Genomic DNA, 17,678 nt, shown 5'->3' on the forward strand with positions numbered 1-17,678 from the left:
ATTATTATTATTATTATTATTATTAAAGGGGGGTTTGATAAACACTAATTTTAGGCTAATTAAGAAAAACAAATAAAATAAATAAAAGACAATTAAAGTGATTTGAAAACAGATGACGATGAAAAACCACCTAGACTAGAATCCCCAAAGTTTCAGTTATCAATTAATTGGAAAAATGCTTTGTTATGGAACCGGGATCATAAAATAATCATTTAAAAGAAAAACCCGAATAGGACCCCTGACCATTCTCAAGAAGACACCTATGGGTTTCTAGTAAATTCTTAAGAACACCGGTTTTAATATTAAACTTCCTTACGGTTATCTAATTAATTACGAACGAGTACCTTTATACGAAATCCTACCTTACAGCGCGGAAGTCAAAAGCAGTTTAATAAATCCATTCGACGTTAATAGACAAAGTCGAAAAATCAAACCTAGACGAACTCCTTACGAAGAACTAAATCTAGCAATCTTAATCAACCAAGACCTATCAAATAACCTATCACCTTACAGCTTTTTAGGTTAGTAGTACACTTTTATTTATTTGATTAATAATATTGTTTCTATGATCTTATTATAAATCAATCATAATCTAGTCAAGAACACACAGTAAATGACCTAACAGAATCCTATTATATGACAGGCAATCACCAAAGAATCTATGAAACAATAAAATTCACCAAATAAAACCAAGCATACATATGCATCGAATAAATAATATTAAACTCTTTACTGATTCATAAACCCATAACGAAAAGCAAATCCTAAATAAAATAAAACGTCAATCAAAGGTTCATCATAAGCCTAGGCGGTCTAAGGGTTTAGCCAACAACCATATTCAAGACCAAAAGATAATAAATAGGTTCAAATAATAAATTCATTACGAAAATAATAAATTCAAACCGGATAATAATATTGCTTGAATGAGTAGACGATGAACCGGGCACTCTCTAATTGAACCAATATGTTTTTCTCTTTTTGTGTTGATCGAAATCTTTAAAGCTTCTGTTGCGGCTCTAATTTGCTCTCGAGAAACCAATTTTTTTCTGGCTGCTATCTTCCTTTAACCTTAAATAATTCCCTCCAATATATATCAACTTGCACCACACTCCACCGCCAATTACCTGCTGTCTCCTTGCGTCAAAATCCCACGGCCCAACATATCTATTATCTTGTTTTCTTGGGCCTACAACATGCATAATTTTAAATAAATCAGAATACGAATGTGTCAATTGAATTTAGAGGTACATGCATAATACTTTCAACATATATTACTTTTAAAATTAATATAATTATTTTCATTTACAAAGTCACTAGACATTCAAAGAACACAAATTTATTTCAATGTCCTATGCCCATTTATTAATTAATATACTAAATTTTAATCTCTTGAGAATAATTTAGCATGGTCACTTAATTTTTAGCTCGTTGACACTTGAAACCTTTAAAACTCATATATGAGCCATTTGAGTAATATTCAATAAAAACCTCGTTCAACGTATTTAAAAGTGTTAAAAATATTTATATAATAATATGTATATTTTACACCACATCACTCATATGTTTGAACTACTAACCTTGACATTTTGGCTCTCTTTTTGTGAAGAGCACTCGTCATTTCTGCCCGAACTTCTTCTTCGGCTCTCTGCTTATCTTCCTGCAGTTTTCTTTGGGTTTCCAAATACAGTTTCTGCTCTCTATTGTATATTTTAATTAATTGTTCATGAGGCATGTTTTGAAACTGTTCTTCGGTCATACCCTTTTCCATTACTATCCCTTTTAATGTCTGTACCCTTTGAGGGTCTTCAAACCATCTTTTCACTTCTTCTTCTTTTCTCTTCGCCTCATCTCTCTCCTTCTGCAATCTCATCCTTCACTCCTGTTCTCTCTCATATTTTTCTTGAATTTTCTGATCTTTGTGAGAGTCTTTTACTAGTTGAATTTTTCTTTTCAGTTCTTCAAGAGAAAGATTTATTAAGAAATTATAGCTGTAGCCATACGGTTGAAGAAACTTTATATCATTATGTTTGTCCTTTAATGTTTCATATCTTATTTCGTCATCGGGTTTCTTTTCTATTCTGCTTTTCCTGCTATCAGACTCTTTCAACACCTTTTCTGTCTGTTCCTTCTTCTTTGTCACCTTTTTCACATACTCTGAAATATTTTCCACAAGAGCATTCTTGTAGAGTCTTGTCTGTTGTGTCAAATGATTTCAAGTTCAGGAATGCAGGCTTGTGACCAGCTTTAATCAAAGCTTCTCTTTTTGACTTTCTCATTCTCCATCCCTCAGCTTCTTTGGATAATCTTTGAAGGTACTTTATGTCATAGTCCAAGCTGATCAAGTAATCTCTGTCTTCATTCTCCTTTTCAACACCTTCCACTTCTCCTTCACTATCATCTTCTGTATCAATAGTTTCTTCAAGGTTGTGGAGTACCCCAATCATTGGTTCTTCCACCTTCTTCGATTTAGCCTTTTTCCTCTGTTCAAGCGTCTCCAATCTTCTCTTATACACCATCACCTTTATTGATTTTTGCCTTTTAGATTTAGGTGTTTCACTCTCAGTTCTTTCCTTTCTTTTTAGTGATTCTTTCGCTTTAGTTTTTGGTTTAGACTACTCAGTTAAGATTGGTTCTGATTGGACTGGTGAGTTTGGTAGAGTCGTTTCAGTTTCTGGTTCTTTATCAAATACTTCGTCAACAATAGGTTCACCTATATGAGTCTCTTCATTCTCTTCTGTTTCTTCATGAATGATGGGTTCATTTGCTTCAACGAGCTCTTCAACTCTTGGTTCTCTTTCTTTACTCATATTAATGAAGTCTTGTTGTGCCTTTTTCTTGCTGCTAATACTATTTCAGGATGATGTCTTTCTGGGTTATTCAGAATGTTTATAAGATCCTTCATTATGACCAGTTTTACCATTGTACTTGCAGAGACTTCAACAGTTTCATCTTCTTCCTGACTGACTGGACCCAAACCAAGTTCTTGTTCTTTATCAGTTTCATTCTCTGGATTGGCAGGTTCAGTTTCAGATTGTTCATGTTCAGTTACTATAGGCTCCTCAGGCTCAGTCATCACTGGCTCTTTAGGCTCAGTCATCACTGGTTCTTCAGTTTGTGTACTCTCTTGTTTCATCAACATTCAGATTTGCTTTGAGAGCATCTAGTGTGGCCTTGATTTCCTCATCTGCCTCCTTTGTCATTTTCTTAATCTCCTCATCTTTTTCTTTCATTTTGATTAGTGTTTCGAGGAATTCTTGAGGAATTTCCTCCTCATTTTCTTTATTCAAAGACTCCAAATCTTCATTCATTAATCTTATGGCAGTCTTGACAGATTCAACTTCTGCTACATCAGGATCAATTATATTTTCTTTGTGAAGTATATCATCAGATTGAACTTTGTGTTAGGACAGGGGATGTAAATCATCATCTGTAAAAGCAATCCCTTTCCCTTTGTCTTTCCTTTTCATCTTATCCTGTTCAGTTTCATCTTCACTTTCACTCTCCCCCTCATCACCAGATTCTCCATCTTCATATGCTAGATTTATCATGTTTAATGCATCTGATGGTCCAACATCCACAACTTCTTCATCAGAGCTGGCATATATTTCTCTAATCACCTTTAATCCTTCTGCACTATCATGTTCTGCTTCAACAGGTTTCTCCCCCTATTTTGGTGCATATGAGGTCTTCTCAACCTTAGACTGCCCCTCTAGGGTTCGAATTTTCAGTAGTGCCTCATTTAACGCAGACTCCAAAGCTTTGTTCCTGGATTCCAAAACCGCATTCTTCTCCTTCAGCATAATATTTTCTAATTCAAACTTGGCTTTTTCACAGACAATATCATACAGATTCAGACTTGAAGGTGGGATTTCTTGATTTGGCTTTGGTGCAGGTTCAGAGAAGGGTTCTGACTCAGCAGTTTCTGGAGATGGGACATTATAGGGCTCAGATTCTGCGGGAAGTGGTTGTGTTGGCTGGGTAGTGGTAGTGGCATGAGTTTCTTGTAATGGAGAGGATGGTGGGGTTTCAAAATTTGTAGCTTGATTAGGTTGGGAAGGTTGAGAGAGAGGTGATGTGATGATAGGTACAATAAGTGGTGATGTTGGTGGTGAAGGGATATGAGTGTGTGTGATTGGTTCAGATTCTAAGACGGCTGGTTCAGTTGTAGCTGGTGAGGAAGGAACATTGTCATTTACATCATTGAAGTAAATTGAGTCTGTGTCATCATTGTAAACCTCAGGTGGTGGTGAATCTGGTGGAGTTATCTTTTCGATGGTATCAGCAACATTGGATATAACATTCGCTACAAATACATCGTCATCCATACCCTCTACAGCTTCACCCTCAACCGGTTCATTAGTTTCTTGACCTACCTCCAATTATGTAGCATCTCCTATCTGAGTAGATTGTTCGATCATGGGCACATTTCCATCAATAGCTTCTTGTGCATCATCATTACCACCAATAACCATGGCATTTTCACCTTCTGGACCATTGTCCCCATCATCGTTTTGATCATTATCATCTCCATCATCATTCATATCATTATCTTCTTCATCATCACTATTGGTGGGAGTTCGAGGCACATCAATAGCACCTAGTGCTGGCACAAGCAACCATGGGAGTACATCCCAATCATCTTTGTCTTAAAAGTTGCTCTTGGCATCTTTCATGCGTTTGTAGATGTTGGGATCTTGTAATTTCAATATCTGACCTGTTCGTTGAAGATCTGGGAATGCTCTGTTTATCAAAATTTGCAGGAAACAAGGATACATTAGAAATCTCTGATTGATTTTCTTCTCTGCATTTGACACTAACCCTTGGAAGATAAGTCTTGGAATGTTGAAGGGTTGTTGGTAGAGTATACCACAGTGAGAGTCCCGAGCTCTCTGCTCAATAATGTCCAAGTCCCTCTCCTTGGAGATAAGGACTGGTTAGCGTGATGGATTAGGAAGCGATAGATAAGTGGAAAACTTCCTTTCTGAAACTGTGCCTCTTTTACGCCTCCCTGGTATCCCATAGTCTCTTGAAAGACTCTTAACAGTCTTGGGACCGAAAAGGATGGTTGAGCATCAAAATTTTCATTAAGTTCCAATGCAGCTCTGATGGAGGCTTCTGTTACTTCAATGTCATTATTGAGGATAGAGGCCTAAATTCTCTTCCCGTTCACATTATTGACATAGGTCGCTGATCCCCAAAAATATGTAAGATGGTTCCTGTAAATTGTGGGGTTCTCAGTTAGTGCTACCCTTAAGTTGGAGTTTCTGAGAAAAGTTATCATGTTTTCCAACTCCATGTTCTCATCATCAAGCTCTAACTGAGCGCACATATTGTGCCTCTTTTCGAATTTGAAGGCCATCAGTTTTGCAAAACAAGAAAATATGTCAGTACACAAAGTTGCAGAACTAATATTCGAAGATAGGTGGATGATAATAGCTTCTTCAATAACCTATTCCGTAGTAATATGCGTACCTGCAAAAACAAGTAAACAATTAGTTTGTACATCAATTAGAAACCCTAATTTCAAAATCGGTGTGACGATTATTGAATAACGATGTCTTACCGAAGTCAAAACAGAGCTAATGGCTGTATTCGAAGTATAATCGAGTGTGTAAAAGTATTCGAGCAAGCAGGAAGCAATACGAGCAAAAGGGGGTTTGCGTCTAGGTTTAATAGAGACAATAAGAAATGCGTGAAAAAGTTTCTAAGTCCCCCTTTTATACCTAACGTTTGGGTGGTACAGTACCTTTTTTTGTCGTCTAGTGCACGACAATTGTCATTTAATTCAAATTTAATGTACCTCCCTTGCTCGAGCATATAGCCAAAACAACAGCTGGCTCCCACTGTACTCGAGTACATTGTACAACCCTTGCTCGTTGTACTTGGAATATGATGCCCTTGAGCACTGGTATACTCGTGATAGTGTGCTCGAGTAGACTTGTGCTCGATGCCTTAGCCAATGTTTAATGATCATTAGATTATATGTTTGAGTATTGAGTTATACTCAAGGGGTAGTGTGCTCGAATGTACTTAGTAAAATTTACTGAAAATGTATACCTGAGTCCCACTTGCAATCTAACCCTACTCGACTATGCATCATGCTCGAGATACTTAGAAATCTATCATGACAATACCCTATGCTCGAGATGCATTTTTAATAGTGTTGTAACCTTTGCTCGACTTACTTAGATTGCTATAGCTCAATGTGCTCGATGTACCCTTATGCTCGAAAGCCTTAGTAGATTGAATCCTTCCTATGCCTGTACTCGAATGCACAATCTAAGGGTCTAGCACACAAGTTTGCTCGAGTTACTTAACAAAATGATCCATTAACTTCTTAAGCTCGCACTCTCGTACTAAAGCACCTAGCAAATTGCTATGCTCGAAACACTAAATTATTTGTGCTTGTAGACTTGGGTCTGACAATTCATCATGCAATCATGCTCGAAACACATAACATCAATTTTCATATAATATCAGGTGCTCGAAAGTAAGATTCATGCTCAACTCAGTATGCTCAAAAGTAATCATATAGATGAATCATACAGGTCACATAGTATATCGAAACAATATAGCACATGCAAGCACAATTTCTTTGCTCGAAACACTTAATTGAATTTTCAAATCAGTTTGATCAATCACTGCTGTTATGACACAAATTTCGAACATGATCATGCATGTTCTGTGCTCAAAATTTCAACTTTTCATAAAGGATAATCATCTCAGAATAGTGAGTTAAATTGAGCAATTTATTTAAGGTGATATAAGAAATCAAATTCTAGTGGAATATTTTATTCAAAATAATTTCACAGAAAGATCTCAACATGGGATCAGACTATTTAAGACAAGATCACACCACTTCATGGTCAGTGTTATTATGACTTGTGTCAGGTTGACAGCAGGCACACATAGCATAATGGTCATTGCTTTCCGTGATACATTTCGGGTTCAATTAGAGCATAAGATAGGAATGGTTATCACTATATTTTCAGGTTGCTTCTAATCTCTTCTCAAGGCTTATTTAGCTTTCTCCAAATCACCCCGAATTGATTCTGACCCCCTGATGCCCTGGTCAAAATTGCTTTTTGTATAATGAGCAGATGCTTATTTATATATATATTTATTGTAGATAACAGACTATAAGGTTGAACGTTGGACTTACATGCCATCCGGACTTACATGCCTTACATTCAGGGTGTTTAGGACTTATTTGGATGCCCCACCCCTGTAGTTCCATTAGTGCCCCTTAAGTCATGATATCAGATAACTTATCTCTTTATTCTATTTTTGATCCTTTTATATTTTTCAATAACTTTCTTTTTCTTTTCTTTTGATAAATTATGTATGTAAATATTTTGTTAGACCAGAAACATCAACAGGCTCGTGTATGATTGGATAATAACCTTTCTGCCTATCATTTCGAGAGATATGCTAGAGAGCATACCTTATCTTCCAATGTTTCACCACATCATACTTAGCAGATTTAGATTTATATCACATATGACAACTACAGACTATGGAAAGCTACCATACATTGCCAATGACTGTACTCGAAGCCTTTTGAACTTATAATCCATGGGTTAGTCATCTTAAACAGTTTTCTATCACTTCCCAAAGGTTGGATACTATTTCTATTCAAAAACTTTTATCCTTCTTCAAAGTTTATAACTGGATAGTCTTATCATATCTTTCATGAGATCACCAAAAATAGTGTTGCTTAGTTAAAATTATTTCACAATTTCAAAAATCAAATTTTCTGAAAATTCAATTTAAGGATTGATTTTGAAAGATAGTGATTTCACTTAAGCATAGTTAACAAGCACACACTTAACTGATGTCAAACACATTCATTCAGATAGCATAGAACAAACCAAATCAACATATAAGTCTGTCGAGCATGCTCAGAAATTCATCGAGCATGCTCGAAAGCCTGTCGAGCAACCTTAAATTTATCATTTTAGTGCTTGTGCTTGAAAGACTTAGCTCCGTGTTCGAGTAGTAGACTTGTGCTTGGAATACTTAGAGTTTTCCAGAACACATGTCCATGATCGACCACAAGTAACACAACACTTGTGCTCGAGTTACTTGAGAAACCTCAAGTATGGTTTGTTTATGCTCGAAGAACATCAAACACACCATAAAAACACAGAGTTATGCTCGAAATGCTTGGAAAAGTTTTTAAAGACAAAATTCTATGCTCAAGCAACTGAGCTATGACATCTGTGCTCGAAAGACTTAGAATAGTCTTACAAGAACCTTTGCTTGTGCTCGAGGAGCAGCAAGCATAATATCAAGCACAGATTCATGCTCGAAGTACTTAGAATCACATAAATACATCATGCAAGCACATATCAAAGTACCAAAAGCTGTAATTAGCAATTTCAACAAGATTTTCATACAAGAACAGTCACATATATGATTTATGCAACTAGAATAATCAGTTAAGCATAGTATAACATCATGCAAACATTCAAAGTGAGTAACACAGATAATCAGTAAGCACCTCACTTAAGCACACATCCTAAATCAAACTTCATCAGCATTTATCATTCCTAGGCATTTTAACAGAAAATGAAACCTGGTTTTATCTAATGGTTTGGTGAATAAATCAGCCAAATTATTAGATGTATCTACCCTCTTCATTTCTATTAAACCTTTTTCCTGACAGTCCCTAATGAAATGATGTCTAATTTCAATGTGCTTAGTCTTAGAATGTTGGACTGGATTCTTAATAATGAACATAGCAGTAGTATTATCAATTAAAATAGGTGTAAGTAAGAAATTCAGACCATAATCCAGCAGTTAATTTTGAATCTAGAGAACCTGTGCACAGCAGGCAGAAGCAGCAATGTACTCAGCTTCAGCAGTAGAGATTGACACTGTAGTTTGCTTCTTGCATTGCCAAGACACCAGCCTGTTCCCTAAAAACTGGTATCCTCCAGAGGTTGATTTTCTACTCATATTGCAACCATCATAGTCCCTAGCTGTGTAGGCCATCAAGTCAAAGGAAGGGTTCTTTGGATACCAAATTCCCAAATCTGGTTTTCCCTTTAGATATCTGAAGATCCTCTTAACTGCTAGCATATGTGAGACCTTGGGGTTAGCTTGGAATCTGACACAGACACACATAACAAACATAATATCTGGCCTAGATGCTGTGAGATACACCAGTGATCCTATCTTGGCCTTATATTCATGCTGATCCACTGGCTCCCCCTTCTCATCAGGTACCATTTTCTCATGTGTATCCATTGGTGTAGACACTGTCTTGAAGTCTTGGCACTTGAACTTGTTAAGAATCTCCTGTACATACTTTGATTGATTGATGAAAATTCCATCAGCTTTCTGTTGCACCTGAAGTCCAAGGAAGAAATTCATTTCCCCCATAGAACTCATCTTGTACTTGGATTTCATTACTTGCTCAAATTCCTTGCACATTTGTTCATTTGTAGAGCCAAAGATAATGTCATCCACATACACTTGCAACAGCAGCAGATCCTTGTTCCACCTTTTGTAAAATAGGGTGTTGTCAATAGCTCCTCTGCAGAAGCCATTTTCCAATAGATTGTTTGATAACTCATCATACCAGGCCCTTGGTGCTTGATGCAGTCCATACAATGCTTTGTTGAGTTTGTAAACCTTGTTTGGATGCACTGGATCTTCAAATCCTAGAGGTTGTGTGACATAAACTTCTTCATCAATCTTTCCATTTAAAAATGCAGACTTCACATCAAGTTGATAGACTTTAATATTCATTGATGCTGCATATGCAAGAAAGATCCTGATAGCCTCTAATCGTGCAACTGGAGCAAAAACCTCTTCAAAGTCCACTCCTTCTTCCTGTAAGCATCCTAGAGCCACAAATCTTGCTTTGTTCTTGATCACTATGCCTCTTTCATTTTTCTTGTTCCTGAACACCCATTTTGTTCCAATAGCATACTTGCCTCTGGGCTTGTCAACCAAGTCCCATACATGTAAGTCAGTGAATTGGGCTAACTCTTCCTACATAGATTCTACCCAGCTATTGTCTTTTAAAGCTTGATTAATATTCTTTGGTTCAACTTGGGATAAGAAGCAGGCATACAGACAGATGTTTGCCTTTTTAGAAGAGTTTCTAGTCACTCTTCCATGCAAGTCTCCTATTATATTCTCTGTAGGGTGATTTCTTTCAACAGAAGTAGTCTGTACAAATTGTTGTGTAGACATGTCTGTCTCAAGATTGGTCATATTTAACTCAGCAGATTCACTTTCAATTCTCTCTTGAGCTTCATCAGCTGCTTGAATTTGATTAATCTCTAATGATGATGCTCAAGAGAGAATTGAAAGTGAATCTGCTGAGTTAAATATGACCAATCTTGAGACAGACATGTCTATTTGATTAATCTCTAATGATGATGCTTCATTTGACCCAATTTGTAGAGAGTCAAACAAAGACTGAAACCTATCTTCAAATTGATTTATCCCTTTAGTCTGAGCAGGTTGTTAACTTTAAATGGGTTCACTCTCCACATCACTTGGACCTTCATTAGACACTTCAACTGCAGAATCTTGTTTATTCATCTCAACTTCAGAAGTTTGTTGGTTGCTTCTTTCAAAGTTAAATCCATTTGGATTAGGAGCAACAGATGACCATAGCTTGTCCAGATCAACTTGTTTTTGTTTTCCTTTGTCTTTAAAGCTGGTTTTGTACATGCTGTCATCCATATCTTTATTGTAAATATTGAAAGATTTGATCATCTTTTCTAAGTCAAAAAGCCATTTGGGACCTTCAACATTGTTAAAGTGGTTTTCATTGAATATTATGTCTGATGACTCAATGAACACCATGTGCTCCTTCACATAGACTCTGTAAGCCTTTGAATGAGATGAGTAGCCCACAAAGAAACATTCCAGAGATTTTGATTGAAATTTGTTTAGATAGTCCTTTGTATTCAACAGTGAGCATCTGCATCCAAAAGGCTTTAAGAACTTCACATAGGGTTTTCTTTTGAAGATAACCTCATATGGAGTCTTGTTTTGAGCCTTGTTTAGTAGAACCCTGTTCTACACATAACATGCAGTGTTGATTGCTTCTGCCCAAAAAGTGACTGGCAAATTTGCATCAGCAATCATGGTCCTTGCAGCTTTAATCAATGTTCAGTTTCTTCTTTCTGCAACACCATTCTGTTGAGGAGTTCTAGGTGCACTATATTGTTGAAATATTCCCTTAGAAGTGCAGAATTCTTCCATTGATCCATTCTTGAATTCTGTCCCATTGTCACTTCTAATGACTTTGACCTTTCTTTCAAGTTGATTTTCCATATTCAACAACAGGTTTTGATCAATTCTGGGGTTTCATCCTTGCTGCCCATAAAGTATACCCAAGTAAACCTTTAATAATCATCAGTGATCACTAGGCAATATCTCTTCTTTCCAATACTTGGAACACTTACTAGAACAAACAGATCCATGTGTAACAGTTTCAAGACCTCATCAATGGTGTTTATCATTTTGCTCTTATGTGAGGATTTATGTTGTTTCCCTTTAAGGCACGATGTGCATTTTTCTTCCAACTTGAACTCTCTTGTGGGAAGGCCAACAACATGTTCACCTTTCACTAGCTTGTTCATGTTCTTCAAATTTACATGACGCATCCTCCTATGCCACAGTTTGGTTTCATTTTCAGTGGCTTTGGAAACAAAGCATGAACCACCTCTAGATGTAGCAGTATTCATTCTTAGCTCATAGAGGTTGCCATTTCTTGGAGCCATCATCATGATCATGTTGGCTGGAATCACAAACTCAGGCTTCAAAATCAGACAGTGTTCATCATTGAATGCCACCTTGTACTCTTTATCACAAACTTGAGAAATGCTGAGTAGATTGTATTGTAGTCCTTCAACATGCAGCACATTCTCAAAGGATACCTTGCCATTGGTGAGTGTTCCTCTTCCAACTATTTTTCCTCCATTTTCATCACTCCCAAAAGCAACTGGCCCTTCATATTTTCTTTCATAATTGATTAGTGCACTTTTGTCACAGGTCATGTGTCTGGAACATCCACTGTCCATGTACCTTAAGTCATTATTGTTCAAGGACTGTTCCTGCACATACATTCAAAACAGAATTAGTTGGATTTTGAGTCACAAACTGCATCAGTTTGTAATTTAGTATCAGGTGAAGATTCATCAGGAGTTGGAACTGGAAGTGGGTCTTCATATACAACTTCACATTCTTCTTCTGAGTCTGATTCTGACTCAGCTTTCACAACTTTTGACTTGATTAATTCTTCAGTTTGCTCAATCACATAGTCTTTCTTTTTAGTCAACTCCTTGTTAGTCTTCCATTGAAACACTCTAGGTTCATAACCCTGCTTCATAAAAAATTTCTTATCCCCATTCAGAACACCAGGTCTAATCTTTTCTTTTCCTTTATCATTTGACCTTCTGTTCTTTGCAGGTTTGCTTGATACCTGTGTATCATCCTTGATCTTCAAGACTTATTTCATTCTCTTTTCTAGCACTGATCTCTTCTCTTCATCATCTAAACTGCCTTTTTCATCATTCAAGTATCTTTGATACATTTTCTTGTATCCTTTCATGTCAAAGCCACAGACCACATCAGGAACCACAAACTCCTCCTCTTCAAACCAGCAAGAGTCAGTGTGATGACCATAGGCATCACACTTCTTGCACCAGACCTTGGCATAGCTCCCCATGTCTTCAAGTAATTGCTTGTCTTTAATCTTGTCACTGGGTTTGGGGAAGTCAAAAGCCTAGGGAAGTTTTAGGACATAAAGAGTTGTTGAAATCCATTTTGATTGGTTTGTTCAAATCAGGCTCCAGATGATATTTCTCTTTGACAAACACTACAGGCTTTAACTTGGATGAGGTTCTTGAATAGCTTCCATTTTCTTCTCCAACAAATCTTCTCATAGATACATACTCCACATCTCCAATATCAAATAGTTCATGGTTTGAGAAGACTGGATAAATTGAAGGATGTGACTGATCATAAGAAGATTTCATTGTCTCTTCAGTTTTTCTTTTGTTTTCTGGCTGTGGCCTAGCACAAATGTCAAACACCACATGTTATTTTCTAATCTTTTCATAGTGCTTTTTCAACTTTGGAGGCATCTTTAGTAGAAGAGGAATATTTTCACTTTTATTCTTGCTGTATCCCTTGTTCTTCTTGCCCTTAGATGAGTTTGTGCTCCCACAGCTGCAACTACTATCTTCACTTGAGTACTCACTTCATTTCTTTTTCTCACTTTCATTCTTTTCATTCTTCTTAATCTCTGGTTCCTCATTCTGTTTCACTACAAACTCTCCATTCTTATCCACAACACATCATCATATTGTTTTACAAATTCAACTTTATCATCAAACACATTCTTGAATTGTTTCAGATATTCACTTCTGCTCTCCTTGTATACTTTAGTGGGTAGCTGTCACAGAAAGGTGGTGGTACCTTTTTTTACTTCTCTTCCTCTATCATCTTATCCACATAACCCACTATATTTCCTGTAGAAACAAGGTTCTTCAAGAATACCATTTGAATTAACAAGTTAGCATTCCTTAATTTCTCTTCAGCATACATCTTTTTCAAACCCTCAATTTTTGATTGGGTTTGATATGCCTACATACAATCCTCTTCAAGCCCCTTGATTTGAGTCTCATTAGTTGCTTCACTTGCTTCATATACATTCAAGAATGCTTCCTTTCTCCCACACTCAGTTTTCCATTTCCAACCTCCTGATTGAGTTCATCAATGGTAACAAGAAGATCAGAAATTGAAATATCAGATTGTACCTGTGCATTTGAAGATTCAGACTTATCCTGTACTTTTGCCACAAATGCAACATTTGCCTTCTCAATCTCAGCTGCATGATTGCTCCAATCAAACTCCCCATCCTGAGGCACCCTTGTTACTGCAACGTTTCCCTGATCCCTAACCTGATTCACATTGTTCTAATTAACTCTGTTCTGATTAGTGTGAATCTGCATTTGGTTGTTTCTTTGGGGTTGAAAGGTTTGTTGCTGGGGTCTGTTTGGATTTTGATAGGGGTTTTGGTTGGTGATCTGAGTTCGCTGGTGCTGGAAATTCTTATTCTGATTTTGATAGAATTGGTTCTGATTCACTTGGTTGCCAACTTGCTTTGGAATGTTTCACTCTCTAGCAAAATATCCTGGTTGTTGACAGTTATAACAGATGGCTTTTGACTTGTCAAAGTAAATTTTCTCATTAGTTCCATTAAAGCTTGTTCTTCCAGTTCTGTTATACAACCTTTTGCTCCTCACGGCTAACATAGCTGCCTGCCACTTTATGTGCATGTCTTCCAAGTCATCAGCATCGATTTGCTCAAGATGTTCCTGCACAATACTTGTGTTGATCAGGTTCTTGGCGACAAAGGCATGATATGACTCAGTAAACATAGAGAACAATGCTTGATAGTCTATTCCTTAAGCATTATTGTTCTGCATAAATGTTGACTGCCCATTTGCTGTAGAGGTAGTATCATCTTCAATCTGCTGAACATTAAATCTTGACTGGCCACTGCATGTTGAACTTGTTTCTGATGGCTCTTCAATAATAGGTTGCTGGTTCTTGATTGAGAGGTTGCCCATTGGTGCTACAAGAGCTTTGTTCACTTGAAAACTTGGCTTGCCCTCTCTAATCATATGATTTTCGATCATCTCATGCTCTGCAGCCTTGAGAAATGCAATCAAATCATCCAACTTAAAGTTGGGGAAACTCACCTTTTCTTTGATGAATTTGCTGGCTGTGTACCACTCACAAGACAAAGAGGATAAAAGCTTCTTGTTTAGCTCGAAATCTAATATCTGTAGGTCTGTTGTTCTTATATCATTAACAATCACCATGAACCTTCGCAGAGCTGATTTCAGTCTTTCTACATCCTTAAACTTGAACCTATCAAGCTGTTGTTTCAGTCTATCTTTCTTGATATCTCTCAGTTCAGTATTTCCTTCAAACATATCAATAACTGCATCATACATTTCTTTAGCAGTTTTGTGATGGTTGACGGTTGTCAGTATCTCCTAAGACAGACCTAACTTCAGCATAAATAGTGCTTTGTCATCTCTCTTTTTCATCTTTAGCTAAACGGTGGCATTGTTGTTCGGAGCGGTTGAAGGAACATAATTTCCGTCATAGATAGAAGTCCAAAGCTCTGGGTCGTTGTAGTTTACATCTGCTTTGAAGAGCACTTTCCATTTGATAAAGTTGTCTTGCCCAAGTAGTCTAGGAATCTTGTTGGTAGAGACTTCTTGATCTTCCATTTCAGCAGATCTGAGATTTGCAGTAGAGAAACAGAGTAAAGCCTCAAGCTTTTTCACAAGCCTTCTGTCCTGTGGCCTTCAGTGAGCTTCCAAAGCTCTGATACCACTTTTCAGGACCGTGAGTCGGGTGAAACCTTAGGAAAGGTTGACAAGAACACACCAACTCTGTAACCCAAAGGCCTATTGAATATCTCGGGGGAATCAGGATATCCAACAAGTGGGAACGAAGGAGTGAAGATACCAAACACGAAACGATAATAAGTATTCAATAAGAGCACATTCACAGACAAAGATTCACTATAATAAATGAGTCATTAATGTAACAGTGAAAGGAATGTCTAGGGTTTCGTGTGTGAAGGCGGCGGCGGCGGTTGTACGAAGAAACAAATAGAATATTCTTTGGGAATGTTTCTCGTATTGTGTGCGTTGTTATCCGTGCCCTAAATAGAAACCTAGGACCCTATTTATAGACCCTGACATTCCTTCTAGAAGTTCCTAATCATTACATAATGAAATACAAAATAATACAAGTGTTGAGTCCTCAAGAAAGATAGCAATCTTGCTTGAGCAGACTCACTATGCTAGGTATGCTCGACGATTGTCCCCGAGCATACTTTACTTAGAATATCTTCAGTGAAGATATTCTCCTCCAGCAAGCTTCATCCCTCTTGACTAGTCCATGCTTTGCTCGAACTAGTCCATCGAGCAAGCTCATTCTTCCTGATGTCTTCAGTCTTCTTATTCAGCAATCTTTAGCATGCTTGGATGTAAATCTTGCTCGGGGAACTGAAATGTGATCGAAGTCCTTGCTTTGATCACGTGACATCTTCTTATTGCATCCATGCTTGTCCCCATGTGCTCGATCATCCTGTGCTCGTAACACTTGGTTAAAACTTGTATGATCAAGCTGTTTACTCGATTGGCAATCCATGCTCGATAGAAGAACACTCTTGCTCGTTGAAGTGTAGCTTGCTCGAAGCCTTTAGAAGAATCAACCATTTAAGGTTCAGAAGACCTTGATCGAAGTAGTAAAACCATGCTCAATCGTCTATGCTTGCTCGAAGTCCATACTTCGCCGTTTTCTGAGAAGGTTGAGAAGATTCCAATCTTCCTTATCAAAAATCCGACCCAACAAATTTATACACTCACTAATTTATATATGTAGATTTTTATAAAAATATCTACTTATTCACTAATTTATAAAATTTCATTTTATATGCTATTTTTAACAGGTAAATAGTCTGTTTATACCAAACGATTTCTGAAAAATCCGATAATTTTTTGAGTGATTAAATTGGCTTCCAAAATTCCTTGTAAAAATTCCGGAACTCAACTATTTTGCTAAAATACCTTTTTTAGTCAAAAATGATCGTTAAAACTTGAATAAATGCGAATCCAGTAATCATAGCTAGGGTTCTCCAATTAACCCCAAAATTTATATGTGATCTTGTGATGCATTAACTGGGTTCTCCACAAAATATAATAATTCTTTCAAGGAGTTTAACTATTATTCCCCAATAAACCTTAACAAACGATAATAAAATCGCCAAATATTCTCCGATTATCGAAAAATTCCCAAATTTTGGACAGGGGCTCATACATATGATCCCTGATTTCCTAGAACAATTTCATAGGCTAAAAATAAGCACGTCATAACCAAATCCTAAACAGCCCCTAAACGAGTGTTTCAGGTGATACCTTTGCGTTTTTCGATCGCTTAAGCTCTCTTCTCGCCTTTCCAGGTTCTTGGCTGCCTAGATAATGTATCCCATGTACTACAAAATCAAGCATTAAACATCAATCATCCATCCTTGTAACATAGGGTTTTGGTTAGGGTTCTAAATCGAGTTTTTGAACCGTAAAAACGCGATTTAAATCTTCTAATCCGTGTTTTTGGCCAAAAAACAGTATTTGATTTAGCTTCCTAACTTTTTGTAACATCAAATATGTTTTTGGATCATTTTGAAGAGTTTTACATGGTTAGATATGGATTTTACTAATCAAACCTTAATTTTACGTACTTAAACATGTTTAATCAAGCTCAAAACTCATCAAAATGAAAGATTACTTTAGAGTTTTGATGAAAAAGAGACGTTTAGCAGCTGGTCCAGGTATCTTCAAGATATTTTGTGAGTTAGAGTTGGTTTGGAATAGTTTATAAATGAGAATATCAAAGGGGGGCGGGGTCCCCCTATTGTGGCTGCCCTACAGAGGGGTCCAAGAGGACCCCACTTTGACGTATTTTGCATTGTTTTGCGTGCCATGTGCGAAATCCCGAGTCCAAATTTATTTTGGGTACGGTTTTTGGCAAGAAAAATAGATCAGGTGTGACGAAAAGCGCGAAAGCGAGTGTTTGTCGACCATATTTTTTGCAAATTAAGAAAAACATACCATTTGGTT

The sequence above is a fragment of the Bidens hawaiensis genome, unplaced genomic scaffold (genome assembly GCF_021521415.1).
Source record: "Bidens hawaiensis isolate Kalapana, Puna unplaced genomic scaffold, B.hawaiensis_p1.1 tig00010164_1, whole genome shotgun sequence".
NCBI classification, from domain to species: Eukaryota; Viridiplantae; Streptophyta; class Magnoliopsida; order Asterales; family Asteraceae; genus Bidens; species Bidens hawaiensis.